Here is a 26,608-nt window from a genome sequence, read left to right as displayed (position 1 = left end):
AATAGATAAAGTTAAAATGAAAAATATAATCTCTGTGCGTGGAAGCTTTAGAGCGCATGCCGCTTCAGCTGTAAAATCTTAGTTCAAGTCAATTCCGGAAATTTTCGGAAGACGTATTCGTCATAATCCGAGCCACTTCTTAAGAAAAGGTTCTCATTAAACTCCTCTAGTCAGCTTACTAACTTCGGAGACCAAGTAACAGAGGTAAAAATAATACGGAAATTCCAGTGCTTTTACATTTGAGTATTATCTTTGTTGGAAAAAGAGAAGTTTATGGCCCTCTAACATAGGTACTCAATATTTTCATCCATAAACGAGTCACAAAGCAGGTATACATTCACTTTTGCAAGAGATGAGACGGTCACTCTGACAAAATATAAACCCTTTAAGAGAATTCCTTTCTGCACCATCCAGGCAGTTGCTTTCTATCACCTATTAATGTTCCATGAATTAAATGAAATCCTGTGCGCGAAATAATGATAATCAGTAAACTTAGTCTGGTTCTAAATACGAACGTGTTTTGTTTCTCCTGTGCACAATTCGGCGCATTCAAAAATAATCTCACCGACAGAGCTGGCACGTCCAAAATGTTTGAAATTTTCCGTAGGCTGCGACTGAGGATTGCGTTGCTTTAAAATCAACTGATTGTAACGTGCTGAATTTGAAAATAACACAACATTTAGTGAGTGTTAAATGCTGAATTTTACTGAAGAGAAGAACCTTAAGCGCAATCATCTATATCGAAGTTAAGTTCGTATCGAGGTCTTTCTGTTCTGAACACCCACTGAATTATAGACTCAATTTGCTGCTATTACCATTGTAAATGACACTAGCTATAGTCTGTGTCAGTCCAATATGTACTGGCCACTCGCAGTTTTCGAAAATAAAAGGCACCTTGCACGGATTACATATCTGATATTAAACAAGTAAATGCTTTTCAGCATACATAATGTTCGCATTCTTGGAAGGGACTTTCTGTCCTGCAATAAGACAAGTACCTTTTCAACAGACTCAACTGAATGGATTTGTCGTAGACTCCCTGCTCGACTATCAAAGGATGAATCGTTAATTCAGAGGTGTTTACATTACAAGTGTTATTCTAAAGATAGAGCTAACACCGTTGACACTGTTGACATTACAAACTCAATGTAAATAGTATAAAGGCGTTGCAACCACTGGAGATCTACAAATAATTCTAATCGTCAGTCCAAGTATCTTTTGCACCATTCGTCCAAGGCATTGAAACATGCTGTGCATTGGCCATCATCCGCTCCAAAGCCTCTCAGCCACTCGTAAAACGCTATGCGATCTTTATCTAAGACAAGAAACTTGCCAAAAACGTGATATGCTCTGGTAATTCCTGCGTCAATCAGCTTTCCCCCAAGAACAAAACCTATTCCCGGGAGCTGGGAAACCCGTTTTTGTTTCATGGGGCTGTTGACAAAATCAATGTGCTGCCTTGAAGAACCGCTCATTATTCCTAGAGAAAAAAAACCAGCCGAATGATGTTAAACGATTTACGACGACAAATCAATCAATATTTCCATTTTTCTGGTCGCGTTACAGGTCTGTAACGCGTTCAGAAAAGTGCAGACCGCCAAAGGGGCAAGTGATATCTCTACATGTGATAGGAATTTATTCGACTGCCTCACTGGCTTTAGTCCATACCATTGGAAGTAATAATGGTTTCTGGTACTCAAACGGACTAAATTTTATTGGACACAAGTTCTTAATCAAACTTGAGTAGAACAGAGCGCTTTCTCTGCTGTAACTGAGGTTTCCAAAAACCTCCCTGCTCGACACGAATTAGTACTTAGTGAAAACCATCAGACGTTTTATTTTCAAGACTACAACCAGCTACATTTATACCTTCATGTAAATGTAGTGAGTTTTGACACGCTTTCAGGTCAGATCTAATGAAATTAAATCTGTGCGAAGTTTATAAACATTATTCAAAATATTTTTTGTTCCATTCTTACATGGCGTTTTAACAATCATTACGATGTTTACTGTTGGCTGTAAATTGTTTAAGCCACTCACTCAAAACCAAGAACTTCCCAAACACTTCATATGCGTAAGCAATTCCTTCCCTTTTCATATTGCCACTAATTACGCTGTCTATTCTGGGGATCTTCGTACTTTTTTCATAGGTTCACTCACAAAGTTAACGTGCTTCTTTGAGGTCGAGCTCATGGTTCTTGGAAAACAAAAATATAAACAGACGATTCTCCTTACATATGCAATAAATCGATTACCATTTTCCATTTCTTTACTTGTACCATGAACAAGACAAAGCAAATGGCAGTCAGTTGGACAAGCATGCTCTTCAAGTAATGTCTAAAGACCCCTACAACGCCTAGCAACCCGTTACGATAATCAAGCATTGACGCAAAACACAAAACAAAAGAAATAAATGGACGATTCTGGTTACATGTTCAATGAATCGATCATCATTCTCCATTTCTATCAGCCTGTCATTTTCCACCATCATAATGCTGTGTTTGTGGGTGACCGCGCCTTATTCACAAAACAATAGCGTTCCTGCACGTTCTTCCTTTTCTTTTTAGTGCCAGACCCCTCACAGACCTCTCACACGGAAGCTTTGCTTGACGCTCGGAATCACACCAGCTTCGCTGATCGTGCGGCAGTTAATGAAAGCCCACTGACAGGCTAAGAGTTGAAGCTGGTAAACTGAGCGCAAATTATGTCGAACCACATAACTAATCTGGGTGTGCTGTGCTACAATCTTTCCAGAATAATCATTGAAGTACGGATTGACAATTTAACTCATTTTCATGTCATTTTGGAAAAACTTCACGATCTGTAAGGTTAGCTATGTAAATAAATAATCATTTCAAATACAATTTCAGGGCATAAGGATTTACAATATATATACACCTCAAATGAATACCAAGAAGGCGGAAAGAAATTCCCAGCTGACTTTTTCAAGGTTAGAAAGGAGCTCCCTGTTCCGTTTGTCTCTTAGAGCGTCTCCCTTCTGACGAAGAACGAAGATTATTAAAATGATTTATTGCAGTGATTAGGTCTTGTTCAGTGGTCGTAATACTAAGTTCCAATTAGGTTCGATTGTAGCACAGTATTTCGTACCTATTACGGAGAGCTTCGCTTTCTGAACGTGCCTTGTAAAGAAAGCTTTGCCTATCGACCATCGTCGCGGACAAGGTTTCAACAGATGCGTGACGCGTAATACGATATGAAGAATCATTGAATCAACAAGGTCGCGTCGCACTGCAATGGTGCGGTTAATCAAACTGTATTTACAGTCAGATTTAACTTCCCTGTTCCCTTTAATGAATTAAAACAACTGATTTTGCAATTTGGAGCCATAGATGCTTTCTAGCTAAACAACAATTTTTTTTCTGTCGAAATGTGTACCCAATTTGTTCCTTTCGAGCGCAATATGACTTCACTAGGTCATTTTAACCACTACGATAAAGGACATTCCAAATAAACAGAGTAAATGATCTACAATTAAGTCTTTTTCCTTTGGGAAGCCATTTGTGCCAAAAATATGAATCACTAGTGATAAATTGAATCGTTGGAGCTGGATATGAATCGCTAGCTATAGAACTCATTAGTTGGTGATAGATATCAATCGGCAGCGATGAAAAGCAATCGTTGGCGCTAGCAGCAAATCGAACTGTTTGAATTCAATTTAGTTGCCGTTCTAAAATGGTCAATCGTCAGTGCTACCCTGGATTGCGTTACGTTATATTCCTTTTCCAAGATCAAATACATCCGATGGAATGTTATCGATCATGGTGGAACACATCAATGAATCAATATTCTTCTCAGTAATGTTATGAGCAAATATCTGTGAGACCGCCGCCTAAATAATCCAAAATATGAGAAGTTGAACTTACTTAAACAGGATGCCTTTGTTCCTTTTTTTTTCGGCGTTATGAGTAAGTAGATGGTTGTAAGCTGTAAGAGCACGCTCTTTCAATCAGATTATCCTCTACAATGCCCGACACCTAACTGCTACTAATCTGTATTGGATCCACCTAGCTCGAGAGGTCGAAGATTCTCGGAAATCCGCGAGATGGCGAAGCCGAACACCCGAAGCAGTAAATCCCATGACTCCTGAGGAACAAACAGAAACAACATGGCGGTAATTTGAAAGCGCAAACCTTCGCTCGTTAGGAAACCTTAAGAAATTGTCACACTCATCTGAAGTTGTCACATTTACCTTAAAAGAAGGCCGATCACGAAGATTTTGTATTCAAGAAAAGCGCACATCAAAATGCGTCTAATTGTCCCGTGTAGCTGATATAAATTTTGTTATTAATTAGATTGGAGAATTTGTGTTGTATTAATAACACATCCTCTGGTTGACAGGTTACAGTTCTAACCCATTCCCATTCCCATCCCCTTCAGTGTAGTATGGTACGATGAAGATAAGTTACATGTTTATCAGTACTAGAGGTAAAACAGGCAGAGAACTTTAGCATCTGGTCTAAATTAGTCAATCTTAAAGGGGGAACTGATCTAAATGATTGGAAAAAATTTCTGGCTTAGTTTTCAAACACTGAGTTTTCAGTTTACCCCTGTTCACCCTAATGCATATTCTCTACTGTTCTATAAACATTTCCTAAAGCGCTGACAAAAAGAATTTGCTTAAAAATTAACAGCTCCTTTAGTTGGGGATCATGTCCAACAGACAAACTAATAAACAAGTCCATACCCTCACCTGGTACCATTGCTTTCCTGGCACCCAGTTAGTTCGTATGTTTCTGCCTTTTGACTGCTGATCTAAATTAAACCACACAGGTTTTCCTAATCTCTGCAGGGAAATTTTGACAGAAATAAAGTCATCACAAAGCACAGATTCATCGTGTGTTTATGAATTAATCATTAAAAAATCAATTCTGGATATTATTTATAACAGCAGAAGAGAACTTTGCATCTCCAGTTTTGTACATTCCTTTCATAGAGAAAAAACTAAGAGAAAAACATTTCAAGAGTGATTCAAGATCACAAAAATACCTTACATTTCCCTCATGGCTTTCTCAGCATCCTAAAAACAGTCAAACAACGGCAAAAATTAACATCAATTATCTCAGCCTTAGTGTCAGCTTTGCAGATCATAAAAGCAAAGAGCATGGTGCCTGTGAACTTATTTCATCTCCTTCCAAGTATTGAATATCTCTTACTAACCAAGTTTGAGGTCTGTACTCTTAGTTACTGACCAATACTTTTCCACCCACATTTATGGCCAAACCAATGTACAGGGAGGTTCCATAACTTACAGTACAGACCAGAAAAATGAGGTCACAACGTGCTCCTGGATCGTCTTGATGATGATTTAGACAGTCATACTGAATATCTGATTCTTTTTTAAACTGGCTTCGTTCTGTTTATATATGTCAAGAGAATATTCGCATGCACATGAGGAGAACGATCTTGTGCTTTGGAAAAAATAAAATTTCTTGCATTTTTTTAAACTTTAAAAAAAAACTTCGAGTGTCTTGAACAAAAAATCTTCTTTCCTTGAATACGAAATCTTCGCGATCGGCCTCTTTTGAAAGGTAAATATGACAACGTCAGATGAGTGTGACAATTTCTCAAGGATTACTATCGAGCACAGGTTCGCGCTTTAAATTTCCGCCATGTTGTTCCTGTTTGTTTCTCAAGAGTCATGGGATCTACTGCTTAGGGTGTTCGGCTTTGCCACTCCGCGGATTTCCGAGAATCTTCGACCTCTTGACCTAGATGGATGTAATACTGATTAGTAGCAGTTGGTTGTCTGGCATTGTAGAGGATCATCTTACAACTTACAACCATCTACTTCCTCTCACTCATAGCGTCAAAAAAAAGGAACAGAGGCATCTTATTTAGGTAAGTTTAACTTCTAATATTTTGAATTATTTAGGCGGTGGTCCCACAGACATTTGTTTGTAGCATTACTGAGAAGAATATTGATTCATTGCTGTGTTCCAGCATGATCAATAACATTCCATCGGATATATTTTGATCATGAAAAACTCCCACTCTGTTGAAACTTTCGAATCATATTTTAATGGTAGTACAGACTGAATTAATTTCAAACTTTCATTTGCTGCTAGCGTTAATGATTGAGTTTTATCACTGGTGATTGATATCTATTACCAACTACTGAGTTTCTTAGCTAGTGATTCATATCCAGCTCCAACGATTCAGTTTTATCCCTAGTGATTCATATTTTTGGCACAAATGGCCTCCCAAAGGAAAAAGACTCTACTGTACATAATTTGCTCTGGTTATTTAGAATGTCCTTTTATTGTTCTTGTTTTCAAAGTGGTTAAAATGACCTGGCATTAGATAGGAATAGGATAGGAAGCATCTATGGCACCAAATTGCAAAATCAATTGCTTTTATTCATCTAAGGGAGTAGGGAAGCTAAATTTGACTGTAATTACAGGTTGATTAACCGTACGATTGCAGTGCGACGCGATGATTCATCGTGCGACGCGTTGATTCATCGCATTATGCGTTTATGCGTCTGTTGAAATGTTATCCGCGAAGATGGTCGATAGGCAAAGTTTTCTTTACAAGGTACATTCAGAAAGCGAAGCTCTCCGTACGAGGTACGAACTGCCGTTCTACAATCGAACCGAATAAGACCTAATCACTGTAGTAAATCATTTATTAATTTCTGTTCTTCGTTAGTAGGGAGACGCCGTATGAGACAAACGGAACAGGGTTTTCTAACCCTGACAAACTCAGCTGGAAATTTCGTCCCGCCTCGTTGGTATTCACTTAAGGTGTGTATATTCCTTTTGCTCACTGAAATTGCATTTGGAATGATTATTTATTTATATAACTAGCCTTACAGACCGTGAAGTTTTTCCAAAATGACATTTTCAATTTTCAGCCAACAGCAAACAGCGTAATGATTGTTACAGCGCCATGTCAGAATGGAGCAAAGCATTCCTAAATTGGATAACGTTTATAAACTTTGCACATGCATATTTCACTTCACTAGATCTGACCTGAGAGTGTGTCAAATCTAATTGCATTTATATGGAGGTATAAATGTAGCTGGTTGTAGTCTTGAAAATAAAACGTCTGATGCAATTTACCACGTACTCATTCGTGTCGAGCAGGGAGGTTTTTGAAAACCTTAGTTACAACAGAGAAAGCGTTCTGCGCTACTCAAATTTGAGCAAGAAATTGTACCCAATAAAAATGTTAGTCCGTGTGAGTACCATAATCCATTATCATCCCAATAGTATGGACTAAACCCGGCGAGGCACTCGAACAAATCCTTATCACATGTAGAGATTACGCTTGCCCCTTTGAAGGTCTACATTTTTCTGGACGCGTTACGGACCTGTAATCGGCCCAATCCCTCTTTCTTTGTCACAAGGCGATTTTCCGAAATGGCGGACGTACACGATGAGACATTTTTCAGAGGCAAATGTGGAGCAGCACATTTCTAGATCCGTCAAAGGTGAGAAAGTTTTGACGCTTCTTTCTTTCTTCCTTTCCTTTGAATGGTCCAAGTATAATTCTTACAGATGTGCGCTCCGGTAACTTAGTACTAGGGTCAGAAAGCTTTTCCCATGAGTTTACTCTGTGTCTCAAGGTTATGCAATTTTTTGGGCTAAGTTTAGAAACATTTTGCCTTACAATAACGACGCTAATCATTCTTTTTCGACAAAAATAAGCAAATAGACAGATTATTATGGATTCCTTGCTTCTCAATGTTTCCAAATTTTTTCCTGATAAATATCGAAAGAAAAACCGAAGACCCATACTGTACTTGAAGGCGTTCCGTACCTGTTCTAGCCCAGTCCCCTCGTATTTGGTAACTCCACCCTGTTGGTGTAAGAGCATAAAGAAAGAGGACATAACATCTGAGCAATGCATGTTGGCGTTTAGGGTTATTTGATTGTTTCTAATTCGATTAACATTCCTATGCACCTCCCTAACTTGGTCTGACTCACCAACCAAGTAGTCTGCATAGCGGTAAAAAGGATAACGATATCTGATGTTTGACAAGTTTGCTATACGGATATTGGAATGTTGGGGGCCTGTCATTATTAGTTACAGAGAGGGAGGGGGAAGGGCTGTCAGAGGTTTTTGGTTGTGTCACGATTAAAATTTACCCAGTAACCCACAAGGCTCTGTAATATTCTTTTGACCTCCCTCATTGGCAGTTAACTGGCAGTTAATTTTCAATAGTGCTCTTCTATTCCGTTGGTAACGACTGATCCCGCTCCGTTTCCCATGAAAGACCATCTTACCCCTCAAAATCCGCCGACCCCCGACCACCCCCTCTCTTCCCCCCCCCCCCCCTGCAATAAATAATGGCTGGTTTTAAAATATTGTCAAAGTATAGTTCTACCAATTCTACACGATAGACACCTCTTGCATGCCTTGAAAATCATCACAAACGGAAACTGGAAGCAAGCCATGCTAATAACTCGTTTGTTAGTGGACAAATATTTCTTTTCCATCCGACTAGAAAGTTCTATGGCATACTGTTTATGGGAACAAGATTCTTGGAATCTGGTATGGAAACATTTACCGGAAATTTAGATGGCGTGTTTTGCATCAGTGCTTGATTATCGTAACGGGATCCTGGATGTGATTTCCGATTTTTTCTGTTTACAGATACGGTTACATTAGAAAAAAATAATTTAATCATAACCAGAGAAAAAAACTTCATCGTGTGATGTGTAACATAACTAAAGGATGCGTCTCCCACTCTTAATTAGCTAAAACAAATCATGCATCTTCTGAAAGCCTTCAACTTCTGAAACAATAGAAAACAATAGCAGTCTATAAGTGATTTAATGAGCACGCAAAGTCTCTTCTACCGTTAGATTATGTTGTAAACTTAGTCCTGTATTTCTGAGAAATTCGGTTTGTGAAATGATCAATCACAACTATCAACTCCTAAAAGGCCGTTAGAGAATCAAATTGTAGGTGAATAGCTTTGGAAACTGATAAGGAATTATCAGCGAAATGTGTTTTCTACTGTCTTAATTAAGGTACGGACAAATGATTTAATAATTCAAGCCGCGTAAATTCTAAGATACTTGAACATGACATGTTGGGGGGTGTTACAATTTGACGGTTGCTAGGCGTTGTAACGGTCATTAGAACTTAATTCCGTGCTAGATCAACTTTCTCTTGTTCTTGGTACAGTTAACTAGGAACACAGGTAAGTTAAGCTTCTCATTTTGTGTTTTGGCGTATTGTTATACTATGGATCTGTATAAGTACGTTTTCTTTTCATCTCGCTGTATTTTGACCCTGCAAGTAATGCTCCTTCCTGAATACGACTTGTAAATAAGAACGAAGCCGAAATCCTAGTCTCGGTGGCGTCATACGACGCACATACTTTTACACCCAAAGGACTAACACGATTCGTTCGAGAAGAACTAGTCGTCAAATCTTGTTTGCTGACTTGCTATTTAAAAAATTTACTAAGAGCATAATCTTTCCTCGTACCAAAGTAAATCTGGAACAAGCCGTTCTCTCAATATTTGTGCCTCAAACAATAGCATCGAAAGTTTAAAAGACTGGCACGATTCGTTCGACAAGTACTAGTCTTTCAAATCTCGTTGGCTGATTTGCTCTGCCGAAAATTCACTAAAAGCATAAACTTTCCTCGTTCCAAAGTAAATCTCAAACAGCAGCATCGAAAGTTTAAAGGACTAACACGATTCGTCCGACAAGTACTAGTATTTCAAATCTCGTTGGCTGACTTGCTCTTTTGAAAATTCACTGAGAGCATAAACTTTCCTCGTACCAAAGTAAATTTCAAACAAGCTTTTATTAATATTTGGGCCTAAAACAACAGCATCGAAAGTTTAAAGGACTAGCGCGATTCGTTCGACAAGTATTAGTCTTTCCAAATCTCGTTGGCTGACTTGCTCGGTAAAAAATTCAATAAGTGCATAAGCTTTCCTCGCACCAAAGTAAATCTCAAACAAGCTTCTCTCAATATTTGTGCCTCAAACAACAGGCATTCAAAGTGTAAATGCACACACTTTTCATATGAGGCATTGTGTTTATTTCATTCGTTCTGGGAGCATTACGATCAAACTATAATTTCCTCTTGTTTGTTGTCGACTCAAGATATCGTGTATTAAACTTGAGAGATTATCGGGAACGACCTAAAGAAAATTCTAAATTGTATATTAGTTGGAGCTTAATTAATTTTAACCCTCCGGGTGGATACTGTGATATTTACGAGAAAAAGAAAGGAAAAAACATACCGTCGTGACCCTTTTCAAGGTAAGGACATATTTCTTTTGCTTAGAATAGGCTGCTATCATGGCGCCAAATTATTCGCCAATTATACCTGATTAAATCCGCCTTTTTCTACATTCTTAAGCGATGGAGACAAGGAATCAAGTTTGGAAGGCACTTACACATTCCTAGTCCTGCTTTCAGAGTGAATCAAACGTTACTGAATACGGCACGTATTTTCGTAGAGATAATGCAGTCAGAAGAATCGACTACCTTATTGGCCCATCTACTTTTAGAATTTTTAGGAATCAGAACACAATTGTTCCCTATACAACTATTTCCTGTTTTACAAACTCAAAAATCCGAACACTGAAACAGACTATGCAAATTAAGAAATCGTCTGCAAAGCTAAACTCGTGGAAACAGAAGTCATGCCAGTAAAGACGTGATTCGAGCTGAATCTTTCTTTGTTTAGCGTGTTTAGCTCTGGTTTCTCAAGGACGGGAAGAGAGTGCTTTTTTGTATGGAGTGGATAACATCTTTAGGTCTGCCATTGTCGCGTCAATATCTAAATATACGAGAAATTTACGTTCTTAAGAAAGAAAATGAGGGTACGTCCGTTTAAATCATTCATTTCTTTTCATTTTTCATCATCTTCTGAAAGCCATCGACTTCTAAAACAAAAGAAAACAACAGGAGTCTATTAATGACTTAATGGGCACGCAAAGTCTCTTCTGCCGTTAGATTGTGTCGTGAACTTCCCGTGTTTCTGAGAAAATCGGTTTGTGAAATGATTAATCAAAACTATCAACTCCTAAAAAGCCTTTAGAGAATCAAATTGCAGGTGAGCAGCTTAGGAAACTGATAGGGAATTATCAGCGAAATGTGTTTTCTGCTGTCTGAATTAAAGTATGGACAAATTATGCAATAATTCAAGCCGCGCAGATTCTAAGATACTCGAACATGACATATTGGGGGGTGTTACAATTTGGCGGTTGCTAGGCGTTGTATGGGTCATTAGAACTTAATTCCGCGCTCGTTCAACTTTTTCTTGTTCTTGGTACGTGTACCGTTAACAAGGAACACAGGTAAGTTCAGTTTCTTATTTGGCGTTTTAGCGTTGTGTTCTCTCACATCTGATCACGTATTGTTATATTATGGATCTGGAGAAGTACCTTTTCTTTTCATCTCGCTGTATTTTGACCATGCAAGTAATGCTCCTTCCTGAATACGACTTGTGAATAAGAGCGAAGCCGAAATCCTAGTCTCAGTGGCGTCTAACTACGTACATACTTTTACGCGCAAAGGACTAAGACGATTCGTTCGACAAGTAATAGTCTTTCAAATCTCGTTGGCTGACTTGCTCTGTTAAAAATTCACAAAAAGCATAAACTTTCCTCGTACCAAAGTAAATCTCAAACAAGCTGTTCTCTCAATATTTGTGCCTCAAACAACAGCATTCAAAATGTAAAGGACCAGCACGATTCGTTCCAGAAGTACATGTACTAGTCTTTCAAATCCGGCGTTGGCTGACTTGCTCTTTTAAAAATTCACTAAGAGCATAAACTTTCCTCACACCAAAATGAATCTCGAACAAGCGTCTCTTAATATTTGTGCCTCAAACAACAGGCATTCAAAGTTTCAATGCACACACTTTTCATACGAGGCATTGTGTTTATTTCATTCGTTCTGAGAGCATTACGATTAAACCATAATTTCCTCTCGTTTGTTGTCGACTCAAAATATAGTGTATTTAACTTTGAGAGATTATCGGAAACGACCTAAAGAAAATTATAAATTGTATATTAGTTGGAGCTTAATTAATTTTAACCCTCCGAGTGGATACTGTGATATTTACGAGAAAAAGAAAGGAAAAAACTTACCGTCGTGACCCTTTTCAAGGTAAGAACATATTTCTTTCGCTTAGAATAGACTGCTATCATGGCGCCAAATTATTCGCCAATTATACCTGATTAAATCCGCCTTTTTCTACATTCTTAAGCGATGGAGACAAGGAATCAAGTTTGGAAGGCACTTACACATTCCTAGTCCTGCTTTCAGAATAAATATAACGTTATTACGGCACGTATTTTCGTACAGATAATGCAGTCAGAAGAATCGACTACCTTATTGCCCCATTTACTTTTGGAGTTTCTAGGAATCAGAAAACAATCATTCCCTATACAACTATTTCCTGTTTTACAAACTCAAAAATCCGAACACCGAAACAGACCAATGAAAATTAGAAATCGTCTGCAAAGCTAAACTCGAGGAATAAGAAGTCATGCCAGTAAGGGCGTGATTTGAGCTGAAGCTTTCTTTGTTTAGCATGTTTAGCTCTGGTTTCTCAAGGACGGGAAGAGACTGCTTTTTTGTATAAAGTAGCTAACATCTTTAGGTCTGCCATTGTCGCGGCAATATCTAAATATACGAGAAATTTACGTTCTTAAGAAAGAAAATGAGGGTACGTCCGTTTAAATAATTCATTTCTTTTCATTTTTTTTTTATCATCTTCTGAAAGTCATCAACTTTTGAAACAATAGACAACAATAGGAGTCTATTCATGACTTAATGAAGTCTCTTCTGCCGTTAGATTGTGTCGTGAACTTCCCGTATTTCTGAGAAATTCGGTTTGTGAAATGATTAATCGAAATTATCAACTCCTAAAAAGCCTTTAGGGAATCAAATTGCAGGTGAGTAACTTTGGAAACTGATAGGGAATTATCAGCGAAATGTGTTTACTGCTGTCTTAAATTAGGTACGGACAAATGATTCAATAATTCAAGCCGAGAAAATTCTAAGATACTCGGACATGACATGTTGGGGGTGTTACAATTTGACGGTTACTAGGTGTTGTATGGGTCATTTGAACTTAACTTCGTGCTCGTTTAACTTTCTCTTGTTCTTGGTACGTGTACCGTTAATAAGGAACACCTGTAAGTTCAGCTTCTTATTTTGCGTTTTGGCGTTGTGTTCTCTCATATCTGATCACGCATTGTTATATTATGGATCTGGAGAAGTACGTTTTTTATTCATCTCGCTGTATTTTGACCATGCAAGTAATGCTCCTTCCTGAATACGACTTGTGAATAAGAGTGAAGCCGAAATCCTAGTTCAGTGGCATCTAACTACGTACATACTTTTACGTACAAAGGACTAAGACGATTCGTTCGACAAGTAATAGTCTTTTAAGTCTCGTTGGCTGACTTGCTCTATTGAAAATTCACTGAGAGCATAAACTTTCAAAACCAAAGTAAATCTCAAACAAGTTTCTATTAATATTTTTACCTCAAACAACAGCATTCAAAGTTTAAAGGACCAGCACGATTCGTTCGACGAGTACGAGTACTAGCCTTTCAAATCTCTAATCCTGTTTTACAAACTCAAAAATCCGAAAACTGAAACAGACCAATGCAAATTAGAAATCGTCTGCAAAGCTAAACTCGTGGAATCAGAAGTCATGCCAGTAAAGACGTGATTTGAATTGAATCTTTCTTTGTTTAGCATGTTTAGCTCTGGTTTCCCAAGGACGGGAAGAGACTCATTTCTTGTATAAAGTGGCTAACATCTTTAGGTCTGCCGTTGTCGCGTCAATATCTAGATATTCTTAAGAAAGAAAAGGAAGGTACGTCCGTTTAAATCATTCATTTCGTTTCATTTTTCAGCAAATAAGGGAGATAAGAAACAGACAGCACAGCCTGAGAGCTAGTTTGCTTGACGAACCCAACAATCTCAACTGGAATTTCTTAGGTCTTTTTAAGGTATGTATGTTCTGTTGTTCACTGAAATCGCTTTTTAAAAAAACACTTCCATATATAAACAGAAATTATACACGCATTTGACTGATTCTTACTTGATCTACGGGAAGACTGAGGTTTAGATAACGTCACCATTTAAAAATTCATGTTGTTGTTTTCTGTTCAGTTATAGATTACAGAAGACGTAAAAACGTGGTAAGAACACCAGTAACACACTCGGTTACGCCTCATGTAATATTTCACTGAAATTTCGTAGGGCTCGAGACTAATCAGGAAGTTTTTCGTTTCGTTTTGACAAATTTCCTATCATTATCAACCACTGAGCGCACGAGAAGTTGCACAAATATCATGAAAAGATTTAAGCAATGGAAATATTAATAGATTTGTTGCCGAAAATCATTTAACATCATTCTGCTGTTTTTCTTTACTCTAGGAATAATGAGCAGTCCTTCAAAGCAGCATACCGATTTTGTCAAGAGCGCCATTGGACAAAAACTGGTTACCGAGCTACCGGGAATAGGTTCTGTTACTGGGAAAAAGCTGAATGATGCTGGAATTACCCGAGTATATCAGGTTTTTGGCCAGTTTCTTGTCTTAAATAAAGATCGCGAAAAGTTCTACAAGTGGCTGGGAGGCTTCGGAGCGAATGATGGCCAATGCAAAGCATGTTTCGACGCCTTGGACGATTGGAGCAAAAACCACTTGGACTGACGATTAGAACTATTCTTTACTAGATCTGTAGTTACAACGCCTTTGTACTATTTACATTGAGTTTGTACTGTAAACGGTGTTCGCTCTCTCTTGAGAATAAAACTAGTGATGTAAACACCTCTAAATTCACGATTCATCCTTTGATAGTCTAGCAAGGAGTCTACGACAAATCCATTAAGCTGAGTCCGCCTAAAAGGTACCTGTCTTCCTCCCAAGAAAGCGAACGTTATGTATGCTGAAAGCATTTTACTTGTTTAAAATCAGATACGTAATCCGAGCAAAGCGCCTTTTATTTTCGAAAACTGCAAGTGGCCAGTAGATATTGGACTGACACAGACTATAGCTAGTGTTATTTACAATGGTAATAGCAGCAAGTTGAGTCTATAATTCAGTGAGTGTTCAGAACAGAAGGACCTCGATACGAACTTAACTTCGATCCAGATGCCTGCGCTAAAATTTCTCCTCTTCGGTAAAATTCAGCATTTAACACTCGCTAAATGTTATGTTAGCGCCAGTTCGCACTACGCGAAATTTTGTTTGTTTTACAAAAAAAATCTGTCAACGCGAAACCGTTTTCAATGCGAACGATTTGTTTGACCCACCAAAATTTTCGCAAGTGCCACCAAACTTCAGAGATACCGTCAACTAGCTTTAGAGGCCTACAATTTTTTGTCGGGCGAGAAAATCTATTGTTCCTTAACAGATACCCTTCAACTGGTCACCATATTTCGTTATTCATACCAGGCTAAATGGTATTATGTACGAGTGTTTTCTCTCTGAACGTAGCCTCTTAAGAGTGTTAGTAAGTTGTCCAATGACTCTCCCCGTTTTCAAATACCTACGGAAAAAGGCTTCAGGGAAGTTATGCTGGTGCATGCGGATTTCAAACCAGGATTCTACAGGTCGAGGAAATGTCCAATACGGGTGAAAACGACGGCGGCGTCGACGTCTGTTGAGCAGCTGAGTTAACGTCTCCAAAATCCGTAAAAGCCGAATCCTTCCCAACAAAACCAGAATTAATTGTTGACTGACCACAATCAGGTTTTGTATGGCAAGCAAACAGCAAAGAAGGGCCATTAAAACATATCGCGGGGGTATTTTGCTTTGCGATCAGTCTTTGACCGGAAACGACTTAAAAGGAAAAGCACTGTCACGAAATCTCGGTAACTATTTCGATTGACTGACATTTGTGGTTACACAAATAATTGGCGCGTCTTAAGTGCGAACGCTATTACGAAAACAAAAAATTCGTTGTTACAAAATTTTCAGTTTTTTTGAAAATACGAAACCAAATTTTTCGGTGTGGTGCTAATAGCAGAAATTGTGATGCAGAACATCGAGGAAAGCGCCCTTTCGACTTGCCGACAGACGATACCACTTTGGTTACGCTACGTTGATGATACTTTCACCGCCGTGCGAGACGACGAAATCGACGCATTCCACCACCACCTTAACGAACAAAACACTGACGTACAGTTTACTAGAGAGGTCGAAGAAAATGGTAAACTACCTTTCCTAGACTGCCCGGTAAGCCGTGACGACAACTCACTACGGACAACAGTTTACAGGAAACCGACACATACCGACAGATTACTGGACGACTCATCCTACAACCCGACATCACACAAAGCCACTACTATCAAGACTCTTACCCGACGAGCGCAACTAGTATGCAATACGACAGACAGTTTATCCGACGAGAACAAGTAACTTAACCGTGTTTTTTTAAAGAACTACAACGAAGACTTCATCCAACATAACTCTCACAGACCTACTACTACTACTGAAGCTAACGACAACGCAACTCCTACGACCACAGCAACTATACCATACATAAAGGGCATATCTGAAAAGATCTCGCGCATCCTACAACCATTAAATATCCGCGTCGCTCACAAACCTATTACCACACTACGTCAGTTACTGACTAACATCAAAGACAAAGGCGAACCGAGGAACAGACAAGGAGCAGTATATAAGATCAGTTGCTCCGACTGCCACGCCTCCTACATCGGTGAGACTGGCAGAAACCTCACAACTAGACTGACCATAGGCGGCCCTAAACTATCAACTCCTTAAAATCCTTTAGAGAATCAAATTGCAGGTGAGTAGCTTTGGAAACTGATAGGGAAATTATCAGCGAAATGTGTTTTCTGCTGTCTTAATTAAGGTAAGGACAAATGATTCAATTCGAGCCGCGCAAATTCTAAATCGCCGTTTACACGACCAATGAAACCGTATCGTTTTGAAAACGTTCCACTTTTGAAAGCGTTTTCAGAACGACCTGGTTCTGATAACGAACATGACCGGCGCCGTTTAAACGAAAAGCGCAACCGCATCAAAACCGATGCGGTTACAAATGAAACCGCGTCCGTGTAAGCAGTGCCTAAGAAACTCGAACATGATATGTTGGAGGTGTTACGATTTGACAGTTGCTAGGCGTTGTATGGGTCAGAATTTAATTCCGTGCTTTTCATTCTCGTTTCACTATCTATTGTTCTTGGTATGTGTACAATTCACAAGGAACACAGGTAAGGTTATCCCCTTATTTTGTGTTTTGGCGTCGTGTTCTCTCGTATCTGTTCACGTATTGTTATATTATGGATCTGGAGAAGAACGTTTTCTATTCATCTTGCTGTATTTTGACCATGCAAGTAATGCTTGTTCCTGAATACGACTTGTGAATTCGAGTGAAGCCGAAATCCAAGTCTCAGTGGCGACATACGACGCACATACTTTTTCTCCCAGGACTAACACGATTCGTTCGACAAGTACATGTACTAGTCTTTCAAATCTCGTTGGCGGACTTGCTCTGTTGAAAATTCACTAAGAGCATAGACTATCCTCGTACCAAACTAAATCTCAAAGAAGCTTCTCTTGATATTTGTGCCTCAAACAACAGGCATCCAAAGTTTCAATGCACACACATTTCATATGAGGCATCGTGTTTATTGCATTCATTCTGGGAGCAGTAGGATGGAGCTATAGTTTCCTCTAGTTTGTTGTCGACTCTAGATATCTGATAGTAAACTGTGAGAGATTATCGGGAACGATCTAGAAAAAACATTAAATTGTATACCAGTTTGAGCTTTATCAAGTCTTAGTGGTCAGGCCCTGGGCCGATCGTGCAAATGCTCGGATTACATCCGATCGCTCTGAAATTTCGGCTGTAGCATGTAAACATTCTAAGCCAATCACATGGCGAGTTTTAGCTCCGAACTATCAAACGTGACCTCGGGAGCCCGATCCGAAAATTATTTGCGTACGATTTCAGTCTGCGATAATGGCGTCCGATGCGAAACGCTAGAGATACAGCGTAGCTAAGGCTTTAGAGGTGATTTTTGACGATGGAAGTGAGCATGGTGGTATCTCTAGTGGTGAGGAATCCGAATTAGATTGAAAACTGGAAAATCCTAGCGAAGAATCGAGGTAAGTAATCTGTAAACATTCTTGGTGTTGTGTGATGTTGAAACATTTACTTTTACTTTTCGCGTACGAATCCTTGTTTTTTGCCTTGAGACAAACCTGTAAATGTATATTTGTGAATGAAAAGCAACATATATTATGATCAAACATGATTTTTGAGCGACAGAGAAAATAATCTTCAATGGAATGTTAGAACGCAACGACCTAAATTATCAGCCGATGACAGATATGACGCAGTGTGCGTCCGAACTAAATCAAATAAAATCTTTTAATTTTAAAACGATAGTTGAATATATATCGACCTGTACATTATCTTACATGTTTTGTATGTTTTTTAGATGTGGTTCTACTTGTTACATGCTGAAAATTCACAAAACAAACAAATTATGCTCGAGAATGGGTGGAATGATATAAAATGACAGTTTCCGGCTTCACTTCAAACAAAGAACTATAGTTCCAATGGTTGCGCTGTAGACTTCAAGAGGGATTAGTAAATTTGGGCATTTCACTTCTGAATTGTTTACTCTTGAAAATACTGGTGGTGCATGTTCACTAGATATGTGTAACACATCTCAGATTTGTTATCTTCCAACCAATTTTTTATGGAGATGTTGCCCATATAACAAGGAACCTCTTAAGTTAATTTTTGCCTTATTACTTTGTATTATTTGGGTATCACTTAATTCACAGTTCAAATTTAGATGATATTTTATGCTAATTAATGTTAGTTTGAAAGCATTCAATGAGGTTGTTTCCTTTTTCTGTGATTAGGAATGACCCGCGGAGTAATCACCCACAAGTGTGGCGTCTGGAGCGGTTGAATCGATCCGCCGGCCCCAAACCACAGTGTGCAGGGTGTAAGAAAGTGTCCTTTGATACTGGTGATACTCTGTTGGCGGTTGATGCTCTTTACGTTCCACGCAACAAGGAACTTTGTGTTCAGCGATCGTATAGATTCTGTGTCGACGCTCCGTGCTTCTCCGAAGTGCCAAGGTTTTCAAACTTAAAACCAGCCAGAAACGCACTTGCCGGTCGAGGAGCGACTCATGAAAACATTGAAAGAGCATTCTCTATGGTGCTAACAATTGAGTCAATGCAACCTCACACTGAATTCTGAAAGTAGAACGAAACAGTTGTTTTTGTTGAGCGACATGTTTTAACTCGTATCGTCCAAGTTTAAGTTGTCAACGAACCTCTCGGCGATGAAGATATGTGACATGAATGTATTACACAGCTATTGCACGATAAAAAGGGGACCATTTTCGTTAAAATAAGTATTTATTAGTTTCCGCCAGCTGCCTAGACGTTTTTGATAAAAGCCTCGACTAAGGACCGGCCCACATGTGCTACAAAGCATAAAAATTCTGACTTGCGAAGCGTCTGTTTCACAACATTCACTCGCCCAAATTGGGGATTCAAAATAAGATATAAAATCATCTTGCCTGAGTAGTTTGCGAGCAATCATTTTTGACTCTATTGTGCGTTTTGTTTAGTTATTACAGACCAAGGGTGAATGACAGTGAATTCAGGAATTTGTGCACAGCGAGAGGTGTGTCCAATTATTCCTTCACGTCTAGGTTTAACACAGTTTAAACAATTGAGTTCACAGTTTTAGTTGTATTTGAAGTTTCATATTATAATACAACGTTCAGGTTAGGTTAACTGTATGCAGCTACATGTTACACTTAAGTAAATAAAGTTCAAGTTAGGCTGGTTCTTTGGGTGGAGATGGCTTTTCTTTCTGTGCTAATCCAGTTCTTTACTGTCGCTGTAAAGGATGGACAGTTCACGGTTTTTGTTATAACGCACTGCTCACTCCTTGAGCAGGTAAGAGGTAGCGAAACCTGAAATCGTGTTTTCTGATTGACTACCTGGCTGGCAGTATGGGGCTATCTTGCCCACTTTGGATTACTTGTTTTGATCCCGCAAGAAAACATTCTTAAGTCAATGAGTGATCTTTTGGCCATGTTACGGTGAGTTTTCATTGAGAAGCGAAGTGCTACCGTTATTTCCATGTGTGACCGTTGAAATGACAATTAGAAACAGTCACAACTTTATTTATTCTCCGCAACACAGCAATTAACGGTTTTGTCAAACGCTTTTTAGTACTTATTAATTCTAACAGTTTAGTTTGGACTACCCAAAATTGCATCACCAAAAATGCAAAGATGCCACCTTTGGAAACTCGTTAGGCTCGGTAATAGGTTAGAACTTGTAAATGCGTGCGATCTCCCTGAGAGTGTCATCGATATTTGTTGTATTTGTTTGGACCGAATACAATCGACTGAAAAGCGAAAATGAAATTGACCTAAATGCGCACTGTGGGGCTCCTAAATGCTCGCTGAAGGCTTCATGACCTTCATAAATTGCTTCCTCGACTACAGGTAATCATGACAGATCGGTAAAAACGACCAAAGACATCGAAAAGGCTGCTAAACGTACCTGTTAAGATCTCTTTCCAGAAACAACACAGCGGGCCGAATGTGAGTTTCGTCTATTTTGAGACAAATGCTGATTGGATATTGATAGAAGGAGGTCGCGAAGTGGTTGAATTCCTGGTTTTCCCAGGAGCAGTCCGATGACTGGGTCGCAATATGGATATTTCTAGAAGGCCGTTGCTTCAACCGAATCATCGATCCAGTGTACCGAAAATTCTCAGGTGCTGAAAAAAATTGCTGCAGCCTACGCTGAAGCTCCGGCCGCAATAAATCCTCTCAGGTTGTAAATGAGCGCATCAATGCGTGAATGGGGTACAAAGCACTTTCCATGCTACAGTTTCTTTATTTAAAATTCTTTCAGATTTTCATCTTCAAATGCTTTCTAGAGAGGAGCCAAAGACTGTCTTAATAAAGACAGGAGAGAAAATGGAAAGATATTGAAAAAAACTGTGGCTCGCAAGAAGAGGCTCGAGGCTCGCAAAAAACGGCTCCGGCTCGCATGCTCGCACATTAGTTTAACTCGCTAGTAATTGCTATGCTAATTATTTTATATTCCCTCAGCAAAAGACTCAAAGAAATTTACAAAATGAACTAACAAGTTACAAAAAATTCGAGGTGGTTGTAGGTGGTTTTTGAAATTTTTGAGGTGGTTGTAGATGGTTGTAGGTGGTTTTAGGTGGTTTTAGGTCGTTCCTTGTTTTAGTACTTACGCGTGGATTTAGCTAAATCCTTTTTTGTTTAGCATGTTTAGCTCTGGTTTCTCAAAGACGGGAAGAGACGCACTTCTTGAATAAAGTGGCTAACATCTTTAAGTCTGCCATTGTCGCGTCAATATCGAAATATACGAGAAATTTACGTTCGTAAGAAAGAAAATGGGCGTACGTCAGTTTAAATCATTCATTTCTTTTCATTTTTCCGCAAATAAGGGAGATAAGAAACAGACAGAACAGCCTGAGAGCTAGTTTGCTTGACGAACCTTGACAATCTCAGCTGGAATTCTTTGGGTCTTTTTAAGGTATGTATGTTCTGTTGTTCACTGAAATCGCTTTTAAAGTGCCCATTTACACACGTCCATAAGCAAAGAGAAATTATACACGCATTTGACTGATTCTAGCTTGAGATCTCTAGGAAGATCTAATATCTATTTGCACAAGTATCATGAAAATATTTAAGCAATGGAGATTTTAATCGATTTGTAGTGGAAAATCATTTAACATCATTGTTTTTCTTTTCTCTAGGAACAATGAGCACTCCTTCAAAGGTGCACCTTGACTTTGTCAAACAACCCATAGGACAAAAACCGCCTTCCAAGCTCCCGGGAATAGGTCCTGTTATTGAAACAAACCTGAAGGGCGCAGGAATTACCCGAGCATATCACATTCTTGGCATGTTTCTTTACCTCGATAAAGATCTCGCAGCGTTCACCTCCTGGCTGAAACGCTTCGGAGCGAATGGGGGCCATTGCCAAGCGTGTTTCAACGCCTTGATCGAATGGTACCAAAATCACTTGGCCTGACAATTAGAATAATCTGTAGATCTGTAATTGCAACGCCTTCATACTATTTACATTGAGTTCGTAATGTCGACGGTGTTAGCTCTACCTTGAGAATAAAACTAGTGATGTAAACATCCCTGAATAAGTGACTCATCCTTTAATGATCAAGCAGGGAGTCTATTGCAAATCTCCTCAGCTGAGTCTGCCTAAAAAGGTACCTGTCTTCCTCCCAAGAATGCGTACGTTATGTATGCTGAAAAGAATTTTACTTGTTTAATAACAGATACGTGATCCGTGCAAAGCGCCTTTTATTTTCGAAACTGCTAGTGGCCAGTACATATAAGACTGACACAGACTATAGCTAGTGTTATTTACGATGGTAATGGCAACGAGTTGAGTCTATAGTTCAGTGATTGTTCAAGAACAGACGGACCTCCATACGAACTCAACTTTGATCCAGATGCCCGCACCTAAATTTTTTCTTCGGCTAAATTCAGCATTTAACACTCGCTAAATGTTGTGTTATTTTCAAATTCAGTACGTCAGAATCAGTTGATTTTAGAGTAAAGTAATCCTCAGTCACAGCCTGCGGAAAATTTCAAACATTTTGGACGAGCCAGCTTCGTCGGTGAGATTATTTTTGAAAGCACCGAGTTGTGCACAGGAGAAACGGAACACGTTCCTATTTAGAACCAGACTAAGGTAATTGTTTATTATTTCGCGCACAGGATTTTATTTAATCAACATGAAATTAATAGGTGATAGAAAAGCAACTGGATGGATGGAGTCAGAGTTATCGTCTTATCTCTCGCAAAAGCGAGTGTATAGCTGCTTTGTGGCTCGTTTATGGATGGAAATGTCGAGTACATATGTTAGAGGGCCATAAGCACCTCTTTTTCCATCAAAGGTAATATTCAAATGTAAAAGCACTGGAATTTCCATATCATTCATTTTTACCTCTGTTACTTGGTCTCCGAGGTTAATAAGCTAACCAGAGGAGTTTAATGAGGACCTTTTCTTTAGAAGTGGCTCGAATTATTAAGAAGTATAACAAGGTCTACAGTGAATCACGCGCACGGTTATTGTTGTGGGAGAGCGAGTATTCCAGCAGAGGACGAATGAGTGTTGTTTCCCTGAGACCCTCACGCTGAAGGGAAAATTCGTGATGGAGTGGAAACAAAACTCATTCTTTCACCTGGGGCCGGGTGTTTTCAAGTCAGAAATAGACCAAATTATATGCAGGTGTCACCTTACAACTTGGACTAACGTTTCGTTCAAACTATGATCTTTGCAAAAGTCCCTCTACGTTTTCATGGTGTTATCGCTTGCCTAGACAGTAGATTTCGAGTTTTTGATTCAGGGGCAAAAGTTGCTGATTTTCTTCTTCAGTTTTTGCACAAAAAATGTTTTCTTGACCCGATTTGCCGTGGTTTCAACTCGCATTACCTGATCACGTGCGAGTCCAAAGTGCAAGTTTTTGTTCCTCGGGAAGTTAGTGGGTTTTGACTCAAGAAACGTATAAATTGAATCACCAGCGTTGAATAATTCAGATTATTGAGAGAGCGCCTGTATACCTAACTATTATCTGCCTTGTTTACTGCAAAGTAACGACGAACAAAAAAATATCGTTTAGGTAAGCGCTTAATTCTGAGTCTGACTTATTAGGACGGTATCCTCTGAGAGTTTCCCTCGTAACGTTTATTTTATCAACTTGAAGATGGATGATTTTCACTATGGCTTACTAATGACCGTTGAAAAATTTTCGCGCAATAGATAGTGACGTTTAAGGTCGTTCAACCGTTTTTAAGTCGATTAATATTCTTATGCACTCGAATCGTGGCTTCCCAGGTACTTTGCATAGCCTGCAGGAATGATATTGATATCTGACATTAAACAAGCTCAATAATTTCGCTGCGAGTTGAACGCTAGACAAGGTTTTTGCATGCCATGAAAATTACCGCAACCCGAAATTGGAAGCTAGCCATTTAGATGACGTGTTCGTTGGTAGCTAGATATTCTTTTTCACTCACAACTAGAAAGTTCAGTGGCACACTGTGCATGGGAACAAGATTCTGGTATGGGAAATTTCCCGGAAATTACGATGACGTGTTTTGCGTCAGAGCATGTTTATCATGACGGGATCCAAGAAGCAAATTCGAGTCTGAGAGTAAACTTTGAGAGATTATCGGGAACGATCTAGAGAAAACACTAAATTTTATGTCAGTTTGAGCTTTACTAATTTGATCCCTCAGGGTGGATATTGTGATATTTACGAGAAAAAGAAAGGAAAAAACTTACCGTCGTGACTACTTTTCCAGGTGGGAACATATTTCTTTCCCTTAGAAAAGACTGCTATCATGGCGCCAAATTATTCGCCAATTACATCTGATTAAATCTGCCTTTTTCTGCATTTTTCTGCGATGGAGACGAGGAATCAAGTTTGGAAGACACTTCTACATTCCTAGTCTTGCTTTCAGAATGAATCAAAAGTTATTCCGCACATCTTTTCGTGCAGATAATGCAGTCAGCAGAATCAGTTATCTTATCAGCCCATCCACTTTTGGAATTTTTAGGAATCAGAAAACTATTATTCCCTATACAACTCAAAAATCAAAACGGAAACAGACCGATGTAATTAGCGATCGTCTGCAAAGCTAAACTCGTGGAATCAGAAGTCATGCCAGTTTAGCTCTGGTTTCCCAAGGATGGGAAGAGACTCATTTCTTGTATAAAGTGGCTAACATCTTTAGGTCCGTCATTGTCGCGTCGATATCTAAGAACGTTCGTAAGAAAGAAAATGAGGGTAAGTCAGTTTAAATCATTCATTTCTTTTCATTTTTCTGCAACTAAGGGAGATAAGAAACAGACAGAACAGTCTGAGAGCTAGTTTGCTCGACGAACCTCGACAATCTCAGCTGGAATTCTTTGGGTCTTTTTAAGGTATGTATGTTCTGTTGTTCACTGAAATCGCTTTTAAAGTGCTCATTTACACACTTTTATATGAAAAGAGAAACTATACACGCGTATGACTGATTCTAATTTGAGATCTATAGGAAGATCTAATATCTATTTGCACAAATATCATGAAAATATTTAAGCAATGGAATATTGATCGATTTGTCGCCGAAAATCATTTAACGGTGTACTATTATCTGCCTTGTTTACTGCGAAGTAACAAAGAACAAAAACATATCGTTTAAGTGAGCGCTTAATTCTGAGTCTGCATTATTAGGACGGTATCCTCTGGGAGTTTTCCTCGTAACGTTTATTTTATCAACTTGAAGATGGATAATTTACACTGTGGCACCAATGACCGTCGACAAATTTTTGCGCAATAAATAGTGACGTTTAAGAACCGTTTTTAAGTCGATTAATATTCCTATGCACTTGAACCCTGGCTTCGAAGGTACTTTTCATAGCCTGCAGGAATGATATTCATATCTGACATTAAACAAGTTCATTATTTTCGCGGCGAGCTAAACGATAGACATGTTTTTGCATGCCATGAAAATTATCGCAACCCGGAATTTGGAAGCCAGCTATTTAGATAACGTGTCCGGTAGTAGATAGATATTTGCGCCTTGGGTCAATTCAGAAGACTTTTTTATTTTTTTTTTATTCACAGAAATAAAGGCACAGACGAAGAGAGAAACTGAATAGCGAGGCACAGAAGAAACTTTAAAAACTCAAAAATAGAAGAACGGTAAGTTTCTTAAAAATAACTGTGGTTCTGCTTCGGTACGATAACTTTGTTTCATCAACTGAGTTGATAATGTAAATTGGCCACCGTAAAAAGTTTATGAAGCTGATGTTTCCAACGTTAGCCCTTGGTCAGAGTTTTGACGAGTTTGTTAGGATTCTTGGTGAGCATCGATCTTAAAGAACTAATTGATACAAAAGCGCGTTAAATTAGAAAATCATTCAACGACAAAATTGTAATCATTTTTTAAAAGCAGCTCACGCGCTGTGTGAGGTGGCGTGGTTGAACATTGTTCATTTTCATTCTGTATCTTCATTTTCGTTAACAATTGCGGATAAAGCACACGCCAAATTTCACGAATATTGAAAAGATGTATGTAATGGAAATTAGTGATCCTTTTGTAGAATAAGATACTTATTTCCCGCTTGTCTTTTTTTCAGAAAAATGATGATGATCGCGAGTCAATACTTTGCGGGCGGAATGCCCGTAGGAAACATCCCAGGAATTAGTTTCGCTTATGAACAGCGTTTAAATAACGTAGGGATCTACAACGCAAATCAGTTGTTTGTACAATACCATCTACTGCAACAGAATTATGCAGCTTTTACTGGTTGGCTGGTAAACACATGTGGAGCAACTACTCCTCATGCCAACCTGTGTTTCAATGCCATCCAAGCTCAATACGGCCAATACGTCTTCCGACGATTTCCTCAATTGACTTGAACTATGATTTTACAGATGAAGTGGTTTGCTCTTTAGAGCTTATACGCACAGAGATAATTTTGTAAATTTAGTAGTTGTATACTTCAAAATAAAGGGATTTGATACAAACACTTTAATTTTACTGTGTTCTTACTTATAGTTGAGGTGGGGG

At 38.8% G+C, this 26,608-nt stretch overlaps 2 long non-coding RNA genes across 6 annotated transcripts; both read left to right on the top strand.

Annotated features, from left to right (window-relative positions):
- Window positions 1-9,113: 9,113 nt before the first annotated feature.
- LOC131781673 (uncharacterized) lies at window positions 9,114-14,800 on the top strand. Of its 2 annotated transcripts, none has more exons than XR_010718783.1 (3): window positions 9,114-9,172; window positions 13,872-13,967; window positions 14,398-14,800. It is a non-coding gene; the product is annotated as an uncharacterized lncRNA (long non-coding RNA). The 2 variants fall into 2 exon arrangements; XR_009339974.2 differs by lacking the exon at window positions 9,114-9,172 and adding an exon at window positions 11,244-11,294.
- A 2,115-nt stretch (window positions 14,801-16,915) lies between these two features.
- LOC131789310 (uncharacterized) lies at window positions 16,916-26,565 on the top strand. 4 transcript variants are annotated; one of them, XR_010717528.1, is made up of 6 exons: window positions 17,213-18,104; window positions 18,873-18,958; window positions 19,595-19,650; window positions 21,466-21,554; window positions 21,778-25,737; window positions 26,175-26,565. It is a non-coding gene; the product is annotated as an uncharacterized lncRNA (long non-coding RNA). The 4 variants fall into 4 exon arrangements; XR_010717526.1 differs by lacking the exons at window positions 17,213-18,104; window positions 18,873-18,958; window positions 19,595-19,650 and adding an exon at window positions 16,928-17,206 and having other exon boundaries at window positions 21,778-24,974; window positions 25,668-25,737; XR_010717527.1 differs by having other exon boundaries at window positions 18,873-19,650.
- The last annotated feature ends 43 nt before the right edge of the window (window positions 26,566-26,608 follow it).

Source organism: Pocillopora verrucosa, chromosome 1, assembly GCF_036669915.1.
Source record: "Pocillopora verrucosa isolate sample1 chromosome 1, ASM3666991v2, whole genome shotgun sequence".
In the NCBI taxonomy this organism is placed as follows: Eukaryota; Metazoa; Cnidaria; class Anthozoa; order Scleractinia; family Pocilloporidae; genus Pocillopora; species Pocillopora verrucosa.
This window is presented reverse-complemented; position numbering and strand designations above follow the sequence as displayed.